General features: G+C 56.3%; 1 pseudogene; it reads right to left on the bottom strand.

Moving 5' to 3' along the window:
- Positions 1-11,069, bottom strand: part of LOC119361068 — a 36,377-nt pseudogene extending 25,308 nt beyond the window's left edge.
- Between the last annotated feature and the right edge of the window lie 358 nt (positions 11,070-11,427).

Genomic DNA, 11,427 nt, shown 5'->3' with positions numbered 1-11,427 from the left:
CCCCTCTCCCCCTTCCTTTCCCCTCCTAGTAGGAGTAGGAAAGGGGGAGTCCTACTCCTACTAGGAGGAGGACTCCTCCTCCTTGGCGTGCCCACAAGGGCCAGCCGGCCTCCCCCCTTGCTCCTTTACATATGGGGGCAGGGGGGCACCCCAGAACACACAAGTTGATCTACGGATCGTTCCTTAGCCGTGTGCGGTGCCATCCTCCACCATATTCCACCTCGGTCATATCGTCACGGAGTTTAGGCGAAGCCCTGCGCCGGTAGAACATCATCATCGTCACCACGCCGTCATGCTGACGGAACTCATCCCCGAAGATTTGCTGGATCCGAGCCCGGGGATCGTCATCGAGCTAAACGTGTGCTGAACTCGGAGGTGCCGTACGTTCGGTGCTTGGATCGGTCGGATCGTGAAGACGTACGACTACATCAACCGCGTTGTCATAACGCTTCCGCTTACGGTCTACGAGGGTACGTGGACAACACTCTCCCCTCTCATTGCTATGTCATCACCATGATCTTGCGTGTACGTAGGAAATTTTTTGAAATTACTACGTTCCCCAACACTTGTTGGTCAGGTCGGCCTGCCAGCCCACGTGCGCAACGGGACGTCCCTGCAGTCCCGGGCTCGCCACTATAGGGCCTCGGCACACGCGTGGATCCGCTGCGGCCGGGGCGGATGGTTGCTCTTCCCAGGGCAATTTAATACACGCCTTTAAGGTGCGGAAGTTGCAGGGTTGTGAGGGAGTAGGCGCAGTTAATCCCACGCTCCCCACGTCCCGCCCCCTCGGCTCTGCCACCGTAGGGCTATAAGTAGGGGGAACAGGGGCGGCAGAACGCACATGCACCCTCCTCTCCCTCTGTCTTGCTTCTTCTTCCTCGTCGATGTTGTGCTTTCTTCCCTCGCCGGAGTGCTGCCGCGACTCATTGTCACCGAGCCTTCTCTTTGTCGCTGCCGCCTCGCGCCACTGCCGAGCACAGAGCCCATGGCGCTCAGCGGCATCACCGATGACTTGGACGGCTCCACCATCGACGAGGATCACATCCAGTTCCTCCGCGAGACATGGTGCCTTCCTCATCACACCGACGTCAAGGTGCGTCTTCCCCCTGTCAGGGAGATCTCTCCGGCACCGAAGGATGGCGAGTACGTCATCTTTCGGTCGCATTTTCTTCGCGGCTACGGCCTTCCGGCCAGCGGGTTCCTCCGCTCGCTAATGGATTTCTACAGAGTGCAGCCCCACGACCTCACGCCGAACACGGTGGTGCTGCTCTCCGCCTTGGTCACGCTCTGTGAAGGCTACCTCGGCACTCTACCCACACTCGAGCTGTGGGCAGAGCTCTTCTACCTCAAGCTCGGCACCGCCACCAAGGGCGAGGCGGCGCAGTGCGGAGCCTGCGTCGCGGTGCGGTGCACAAGGACTAGAGGCGGGCCTCGCTTCCCGGTCACTGCCCTGTTGCAGTCGGCCAAACTGTGGCAGCGGTCGTACTTCCACGTTGAGAACCTCAACTTGGCACGGAACTACGTTAACTTGCCGGCTTATGCAGTCGACCTGCCTGCCGAGCCCCGCGCCACCTGGAGCTTCCGGTTGAAGACTCTGTTGATCCCCTCCACCAGCGCCCTCGCCAGGCTCCAGGTGATGATCGACTCGGAGCGCCTCAAGCCTTCTGACTTGCTGGCCGCCTTCGTGGAGCGCCGGGTACTGCCTCTCCAGGGTCGGCCCCACATCATCAGCGCCATGAGTGGGCGCCGGGATCCGTCCCGGATGTCCACCAAGGAGATGCTGGTCTTGGAGATCGTTCGGCTGGTGAACCACATCTCCGACTACAAGCTGTCGGAGTCGAAGTGGCAATTTGGCAAGCCGCCATACAGCCGGGCCAACCCGCCGCCTACAGTAAGTCCCTCGCTTCTCTTTCATTTTCTCTTTTGCTGGTCCGAGTTCTTCCCGCCGCCTAAGCAGTCGGCCTTGTTGTAGTACTTCCCGGGCTAGACGGCCATCCAACTGGCTCCGGGCGAGGTGTTCCTGCCGGACCGGTCGGTGAGCGACGAGGGCGACCCCAACTTGGGGGAGGCCACCATGGAGGAGGATGATGCCACAGGCGGTGGTGGAGGGGAAGCAGGTGGCTTCTCCGGAGGCGGCCTCCAAGAGTGGTCAGACAACGATGCAGAAGACAACGAACCGTGCCGCGCCCGCCACACTGACAGGGCGGCGCCAGCTCTTTGGTCGCGCCGACTGCGGCAGCCGGCGCGCCAAAGTGCCGGGCTGAGGGCGGGCTCTATGGCAGCCGGCCCAAGAAGCCGAAGACCTTGGCCGCCGCGACCAAGCGACAAGAGGCTGCTGCGAGGACGGCCTAGTACCAGAGGGTCTTGAAGCCGCGCCCGGTGGTGTCTGCGTGAGTACTTTTGATTCTCCTTCTGTTGTTTTTCATTTGTTTCTTCTTGGCTCGTTTCTTTAATGCTCTTTTCCTTCTTGCTTGAACAGGGCCCCACTGTTTCTCTAGCGGCCCCCAGCTGCTTTGGTGGTTGGGGCGGCCGGTAACCCTGCAGCCCCCCGCCGCGTGGACTCGCTTGCCGACCTCCAGGAGGCCACAGAGAGAAATGCGTGGGAGGCGCGCGAGGAGCGGGAGGAGGCGGCCAGGGCGGCGTAGGCGGAGGCCGATGCTGCGGCCGAGGCGGCGAACAAGGAGCAGGCGAGCGTGGCCACCAAAGCGTAGGAGGCAAAGGCGTCCTGCGGTTAGGCCTCCGGGCCCGTCGACTCTCAGCACCCGGAGCTGCCTGCGCCGGAGGTCCCGGACTCGGCTGGCGGAGCTGGCGTTGTCCAACCGGCCGTGAAGATGGAAGGAGGTAGCCCCAGGTCGGCCAGCCCGAGGGGCCACAGGCGGTGTCGTCTGATGACCAGCTGACGGTGGGGCCGCTTCCCATGGTCCGCATCCCGGTGCGCCAACGCCCGGTGAAGGCAAGCTCGGCACCATGGCTGATGGAGGTCAGAGCCTCCAACTCCCCGATGCCTGATGTTGAGGCCACCAGTGCCAACATAGCGGACTGGGCATCTGGCGGTGGTGGTGGCATCTTGAACATGTCCGTGAAGGACGTCCAGACCTAGCTTGCCTCCCAAGGCGCTGCCCTCCAGTAGTGCGTGCAGGAGTTCCTGACGTTGCTAGCGGTCGTTCAGGTACATGCTTGCTTTTTGTCTTTATCTTCCTGCAATCTTCCGTGGGGGTGCGCCAGCGCACCCACTGGGTGTAGCCCTCGAGTTCTGGGCCAACTTTTGAGCAGGGGGCTCGGGACTTTAAAGTGAGTTCTGAGTGCTAATCTTGTTTTTCTTTTCTTCTTTTGTCCTTGCTGCAGGACTACCAAAACCTCCGCGCAGCCGCCTACAACTCCCACGTCAAGGAGCTGGCCAAGCGGACCGACGACTTCAACATTCCGCCTTTCTTCTCATAGGGGCGCGTCAGCGCACCCGCTGGATGCAGCCCTCGAGATTCGGGTCGACTGTTGAGCAGTCGGGACGGATCTTCCGGCAACTACCTTTTTCTTTTGATGTTGACGTCTTCTTTTTTATCTTTGCAGAAGTGGTTGTTGCACTGCAGCAGCACTTAGGCGAGGTCGAGACCGAGCTCCGCACCAAGGATCTAGAGTGCAGCCAGGCAACGCAGGAGTGCGAATGCCTGAACAAGGAGCTGGCCGACCAAGTGGAGTGGCACAAGGCGGAGATCCAGCAGCTGAAGGATGGCGAGGACCTCCTCAAGGCGGGGTTCGAGACTCAACGCTCGAACTGGGCCAGGAAGGAGAAGTTCCTGAACGCCGGCTATGGGGAGATCGAGGACTTGGTCGACAGTAAGTTGTTCTCTTCTTCTTGAGTGGCTGTCGACTACACCGGGAGCTGGCTTCAACCTTCTCATACTTTGATCTTTTTCCTGCTCAGTACTTCCCGGGCTACTCCGTCGCCATCACCCAGGCCATCGAGGCGCGGCGCGCGAAGGGTGGCAGGCGTGGACATCGCGCCCAATATGGCCCGTAACCTCGGTGAGCAGTTCCTGGCCATTAAGACGCGCCTGCAGCCGGCCCATCAGATAATCTGCCGTCTGCAACGCGCCGGTGCTGTGGTGCTGGCATCCCTCTGGCCAGGCGCTCGGATCCCACGCACCCCTAGCTGGACCGCCGAGTGGCTGGAGGCTGCAGTCGATCGCTTCGAGGATTGGAAGGGCGCCACGGCTCGGGCGGGGTGCTCGGATGGCCCTGGAGTTCGCCAAGGCATGGTATCCCAACTTGGACTTGACCCAACTAGCCACCTTCCGGCTGGAGGCCGCAGACAAGCTGGTTGAGGCGGGCCTTGAGCTCACCCGGTGCACGGCGACACTCACCGACTACACCAACATTGTCGTCTTCGTCCCTGACTTGGATGCCTGCGACAATGTGGTGACGCCGAGATGGTTTAGGTTGGACCCAACGCGCGAGGAGGACCCGGCGGAGGAAATCGCCTCCAGCGATGAGGGAGATGACGACGACAAGTTCAATGAGGACGAAGATGACGTACCGGAGGATGGAGCGGGCAGCCAACCTCAGCCTGATCAGGCTTCGACCAGCGAGCCGTGGGTGGCTACGCCGACTACTGCCGCTGCCGACTAGACCAAGACCAGCCAGCCGGCCGCTCCACCATCCAGTGCCGCTACCTCCGCAGACCCCTCGAACCCACCTGCTGCTCCTCTGGCCTAGGCGGACACATTTATCTTGTCTTGTACTGTGATGTAATCCTTTTGAACAATTCTATTAAGTGTGCGCAACTCCACCCACTCGGGGTGTACTTTAAACTTCATGGATGCTCGCCTCTGGCCTTTTGCAATGTGCATAAGTTTAAATTCTTGCTCGAGTTCTGCTTTTCTCTCTTTTGCTTTCTGCTGTGCCGCATTTCCTTGGCCGCCTCCCTGCCAGTCGGAGAGCCGCTCTGCGGTCTGTGACTGGGTCAGGGGCTCGGTTGTTCTTTGGAATGGGCAAGTTACTTAGGCCGCGTAGAGTGCAACTTGATCGAGCGCGAAGCCGGCCTACCGGCTGCTGAGCAGCCGAACGAGGAAGGCGGAGGTACGATTGGGCCTAAGTTAGCGCTCTTAGTCAAATTTCGTGTGGGCGACTATTTCGACCTTTAGCTCCCTCCAGCCGGACAGCTATGCTACGAGCTGTGACTTAGGGCGGAGAGAGGGCTCTCAGAGTCGGCACACTACTAGTCAGCTCCGGCTGGTGCAAACCTAGGCCAAGGCGGCTAGCCCCCGGGCAGGCTTACCGGAACCCGGACGGGGCAGGAATAGAAAAACTCAAGTCATGGCATAAGCTTATCTCATAGATAGATAAAAAGGTAGCCCCCGAGTTCACCTCGGGGGACCTGAGGTATGTTATTTAATACAAAAGTTGGCATGATACATACGCTCGAATCAACTGTAAACGGGCGGAGCAGATTTGTGTTCCATGGCCGCTCCGTTTTTTCGCCGGCTGTGCACCTCTTGCGCGTCCTGGGCTTCTGGGCGTCGATGAGGTAGTGCGAGTCGTTGCCCAAGGCCTTGCTGATGATGAAGGGGCCTTCCCAAGGTGCTGCGAGCTTGCGTTGTCCGGCTGATTGATGGATCAGGCGGAGCACAAGGTCGCCCTCACGAAAAGAACGCGGCCTGACATTCTTGTTGTGGTAGCGGCGCAGGTTGTGCTGGTAGATGGTGGACCGGCTGCATGCTAGCAATCAGGCCTCTTCCAGCATATCGACATCGTCTTCTCGCGCTTCTTTTGCCTCCGCCTCTGTGTACATGGAACCCGAGGCGAGTCGAACTCAATATCCCAAGGGATGATCACCTCGAAACCATACACAAGGAAGAAGGGCGTGAAGCTGGTTGATCTGTTCGGCGTGGTTGGAAGACTCCAGTGGACGGACGACAGATCGTCGATCCAGCAGCCGGCCGGCAGATTTAGTGGCTCGATCAGGCGGGGCTTGATACCGGACAAGATGAGGCCGTTTGCTCGCTCCACCTGGTCGTTTGGCTGTGGATGGGCAACAGACGCTAAGTCCAGTCAGATGCCTTGATTTGCGCAGAAGCGGGCCAAGGCACCTTTGGCAAAGTTGGTGCCATTGTCGGTGATGATGCTGTGAGGAACGCCATATCTGACAGTGATGTCGGCGATGAATATGACAGCAGTCGGACCATTCAGCTTCTTGATTGGTTTTGCTTCTATCAATTTGGTGAACTTGTCCACGACGACTAGCAGATGGGTCATGCTGCCGCGTGCCGTCTTGAACGGGCCTACCATATCCAAACCCCACACGGCAAAGGTCCAGGTGATGGGGATGGTCTTGAGGGCGGAGGATGGCAGGTGTTGCTTGGCGCTGAACACCTGGCACCCCTTGCACTTCTTGAATAACTTGTTGGCGTTGTCCAAAGTAGTCGGCTAGAAGAAGCTGTGGCGGAAAGCTTTGGCCACGAGGGATCTGGAGGCGGAATGGTTGCCACATTCGCCTTGATGTATATCTCTAAGGATCTCCTTGCCTTTCTCTGGTTCCACGCATCATTGGTGGACGCTAGTCACACTCCGCCTTGCAAGCTCTTGATTGTCAATGGTGTAGGCACCTGCTCTGCACTAGATCTTCCTGGCTAGCACCTGGTCGGTTGGCAGCACGCTACTGACCAAGTAGTCGCGGATGGGTTGTGCCCAAGATGGGGTCGTCACCACTGTGAACACGATGACTGGTACGACGGGGGCCGGGTTGGGAGGCGGCGGGCTGGAGTCGGCCGCTCCGGATGGCTTTGATGAAGTCCCCTGGCCGACTGCAGCAGCCCCCGGGCCGCCTGTTGGGAGCGCTGGGCTGGGTGCTGGTGCTGCAGCCTCCGGGCCGCTTGGCGAAGTCCTCGCGCCGGCCGCTGAAGTCCCCAAGCCGGATCCGGCTCCTCCTGGGGCAGTCAGCACGAAGATGGAGTCGGATTCTGGTGGAGGCTTGATGGACGGCTTGCGGAGGTGCTCGAGGGAGCGCCAGATGGTATAGCTTGCCGGGTAGAGCCGATGCAGGCGAGAGCATCTGCTGCGTCGTTGTCAGCCCGTGGCACATGGATGAACTCACAACCGTCGAATTGGCCGCTCATCTGCTGAACGAGGAAGCGATAGCTTGCCACGTTGGCATCCTTGGCGTCCCAGTCGCCGAACGACTGCTTGACCACCAAGTCCGAGTCGCCATAGCAGAGGATGCGGTGAATGCCGATTTCTTTGGCCAGTCAGAGCCCAAAGATGAGCGCTTCATACTCGGCTATGTTGTTGGAGGCGGCAAAGTGGAAGCATGTACTTCAGCTTGTCTCCTTTGAGAGAGGTGAGAACGATGATGGCTCCTAGACTGGTGCGCATCTTGGAGCCATCAAAGTGCATCCGCCAGTGCGTAGAGTCCAGAGCTGGCGGCAGGTACTGGGACTCGGCCCAGTCGACGAGGAAGTCGGCCAGTGCTTGGGACTTGATGGCGATGCGGGGCTGGTACAAGATGGTATGCGGAGCCAGCTCGATGGCCCACTTGGCCACCTGGACCGAGGCATCTCTATTGCCTATTATCTCGGCAAGGGGAGCAGTGCAGACGACTGTGATGGAGTGCTCTTGAAAGTACTGCTTCAGCTTCTTGGCGGCAAAGTACATGCCATAGCACATCTTCTAGTAGTGGGGGTAATTCTGCTTGGAGGCCGATAGGACCTCGCTCAAGTAATATACTGGCCTCTGGACCAACTGTGCCTTGCCGGCTTCTGGGCGCTCGACAACGATCACCGTGCTGATAACTCTATTGGTGGCGGCGATGTAGAGGAGCATAGGCTCTTTAGCAACCAGGGCCGCCAAGATAGGCGGCGTTGACATCATTTGCTTGAGTTGGAGGAAGGCGGCGTCCGCCTGGTCGTTCCACTCGAAGCAACTGGTTTTCTTCATGAGCTGGTACAGAGGGGGTGCCTTTTCGCCCAGCCGACTGATGAAGCGGCTGAGGGATGCCAGCACCCGGTGAACTTCTGTACATCACGCAGCTTGGTGGGCTTCTCCATCCTCTCGATGGCCTTGATCTTCACGGGGTTGCACTCGATGCCGCGTTCTGAGACAAGGAAGCCCAGGAGCTGGCCGGCTGGCCCGCCGAAGACACATTTCTCCGGATTGAGCTTGATGTTGAAGCAGCGCAGATTTTTAAAGGTCTCCTTCAAGTCCTCCATGAGGGTGCCACGCTTTTCCGTCTTCACCACAATGTCATCCACGTAAACATGGGCATTGCATCAGAGTTGCTTCAGCAAGAACTTCTGCATGCAGCATTGGAAGGTGGCGCCGGCGTTCCTCAAGCCGAACGTCATGGTGATGTAGCAGAATGCACCAAATGGTGTGATGAAGGCGGTCTTCAGTCGATCAGCCGGATCTAGCTTGATCTGGTGGTAGCCGGAATAGGCATCAAGGAAAGACAATAGCTCACATCCAGCTGTGGAGTCGATCACTTGGTCTATTCGCGGCAGAGCGAATGGATCTTTGGGGCAGGCTTTGTTGAGTCTGGTATAGTCAATGCACATATGCCACTTGTTGTTCTTCTTCAACACAAGAACCAGGTTGGCAAGCCAGTCCGGTGGAACACTTCCATAATGAATCCGGCTGCTGGCAGTCGGGTGACTTCTTCTCCAACGATACTTTTCTTTTCTTCTGACAGGCATGTCTTTGGGGGACCATGAAAAGATGTCTTGATTCTCATGGAGGAAATCGACGAGCTCGCCTTCCTATTTGTTGTCAAGGCTAGTGCCCATAACAGCAAACCTCTCCGGGTGGTCTGGATCCAAGGGGATCTGCTTGGTCTCTTTGGCCGGCTAGAATGATGTCCCTGCTTCAGCTTCCTTGGGATCAGTCGGCATGGCCGGCTTCTCGTTGGCCATGGCTACCATCCGATCAAGGAGCCGTCTTTCCTGGGCTTCTCGTTGGCCATGGCTACAGTGTCGTGCCAGGCGGGGGATGTCCGCCTGGTACGTCTGCACTGTGGCCACATTCCTTCCGGATTTCGAGGATGGTAGGGGGCACTGTTGCCATGCCATGTCTTGTCATAGCAGGTGGGCGCAGACTTTGAGGTGGCGATGGGCCGCCTGCTAGGAGCCGGCCCATGCCCTCGCCGCCTTCTACGAGGCGGCATGTCGGCTCCAGCCGGCCATGGGAACCGGCTTGCGACCAGTCAGACTAAGGGGCTGGGCTAGCCCCGATGTCTTTAAATCTGCTAAGGTGCAGATGAGGCTACCCAGGGTCTATCCCCCCGTCACCAACTCACCCACTACTTGGCTCCTGACAAGTTCAAATGAATTTTTTGACTATCCGAGGTGAAAAAGTTGTTAAAATATACCCCGGTAACTTTTGTGTAAATAAGATGATAACTTACGTACAATTAACCTGATAACTTACATATAAACGCATTGATAACTTTTCACCTTGGGCGAAAAGTTCTAGAAACATGCTCTGATAACCTAGTGCAAATAGCATGGTAGTTTACGCACCGGACACCCGATAACTTACATACAACACATTGACAACTTTTTACCCATGTGAAAAACATTACTGAAACATGTCTCGATAACTTTTTTTTGTTGAAACATACCCCAGTGTGAAGTTACCACTACCCCATGCTAAAGTTATCATGCTACTCATGGTATAGTCATTAACCTTCTCATATTATAGTTATCAGGCTTATCATAGTATAGTTATCATGTTGCTCAAGTCATAGTTATCACGCAGATCATGCCAAAGTTACCAAGCAAAAAAAAAAGGTTTTTATCGTTGATATGACAGAAAAAAGAAAGGTTCAGGTAACTTTGTCTGTATACAATAGACAATAACTAAAGATGGCTTAGTTGGTTATTGGGTGCAAAGTCTAATTAATTGACCTGGGTTCAAGTCCCTTTCTAGCAGTTTTATTTTCTTTTTATATTGTGTAGCCAAAAATCAGAAAAACCACTAGCCATGTGGATTGGACGTTAGCACAGTCCAATACTCTATTTATTTTTTTATTTTGAAATGGCTTGCCACGTTTACCTTGTTGTTAAATCCGCGAATTCAGTCAAATATAAACTCATACTCAATGGATGGGCGGAAATGTACAGCAAGTGCCCGTACCTTCTGAAATCTTTTGTGCGATGAATGGTACAATTTTTCCACCATAAGAGTCTCCCCCGATGTAGAGAGGACTCGATAGAAACTTGGGATGGTCCGTAATCCACTGGACAAGGTCACGTGAATCAACACAGTAAGGAAGATATAGCCAGTCAATGCATCGTAACAAATCCATGGATAGGAGTAGCTGGTAAGCAGTTAAGTAGCACCTTGATAAGGAACTCATGGAGCTGCAGTGAGGTAGATACATCCCCAACATCGTAGCCTTCGGGTTATTTGGAAAAGGAAAATCCGGCCCCGGCCGGCGAATCAACGAAGAGGATATGTGCCACCTGCAAATGGGCGTCATCAAGGCAGGAATTAGGATTGAACCGCCAAGAAAGCAATCAGGATTGAACGGTTAACTGCAGAGTATAAACGTGACCGACCTTGGACCATGAGTTCGGATTGATTTCCAGGCTCGGTATGGTGCCATTGTAAGGTTCTATGACGAATTTGAATGGACCTGCAGTTGCGGTTGGCATGTGTACGCATCTCATGTATGATATGACAGAGTAGAGAGTAACGGCGAGTCATCGGTTGAGAACGCAAACAAAACTTACCGATCTCGACGCGAGGCCGCTGAGTACGGAGCAGTCGTCGCCGCCGGTGAGCCAGAGGAGGAAAGGGTCATCCTCGCCGCCGGCCTCGGACTCCACGAAGTAGTAGAACAGCTCGGTGCCCTTGTCCTCGTCCACCTCCACGTACCTTAAGCAGCAGCCGGTTATATTCTCCCACCGCCATGGTGCGTACAAAACTTAGCTGAAGAAGAAAGCGAGAAATGGGTACCCGGTCTCGAGGTGGAAGGGGAGGCGCCCCTGGAACCCGGGGAGGCTGGTCACCACCTTGGAGCTGGAGGCTGCGGCGGCGAGGGCGAGCTGGCAGAGCAGCAGGAGCAGCCGCCGGGTCATACTACTCGTACTGGATTGCAGAGTACAACTTGGCTGCTTTCCTTTTGCTCTGGAGTTGTTCTGCTGCAGTGACGGAGCTTGACCAGAACGGGGAGCCCATCTACGTTTACGCCTCCTTGGTTCAGACCAGCGCCCGATCGAGAGGTGGACACGAAGGCAACCACCAAACAGACGAGCATTTCCATTTGTAATATTCGACGTGTGCAACACGTGCCGTTACAAGTAGCAGAAGAACCAGGGTCCACGTGAGCCTGGTCCCATATGACATCTTATACTAATTCGTTTCATATTGTGTCCTGGTCATGTGTACGCCAATTTTTTTGCCAACAGCATAGTCATGATCTGCCGTGGCTTCTAA

This window comes from Triticum dicoccoides, chromosome 2B (genome assembly GCF_002162155.2).
Source record: "Triticum dicoccoides isolate Atlit2015 ecotype Zavitan chromosome 2B, WEW_v2.0, whole genome shotgun sequence".
Lineage (NCBI taxonomy): Eukaryota > Viridiplantae > Streptophyta > Magnoliopsida > Poales > Poaceae > Triticum > Triticum dicoccoides.
This window is presented reverse-complemented; position numbering and strand designations above follow the sequence as displayed.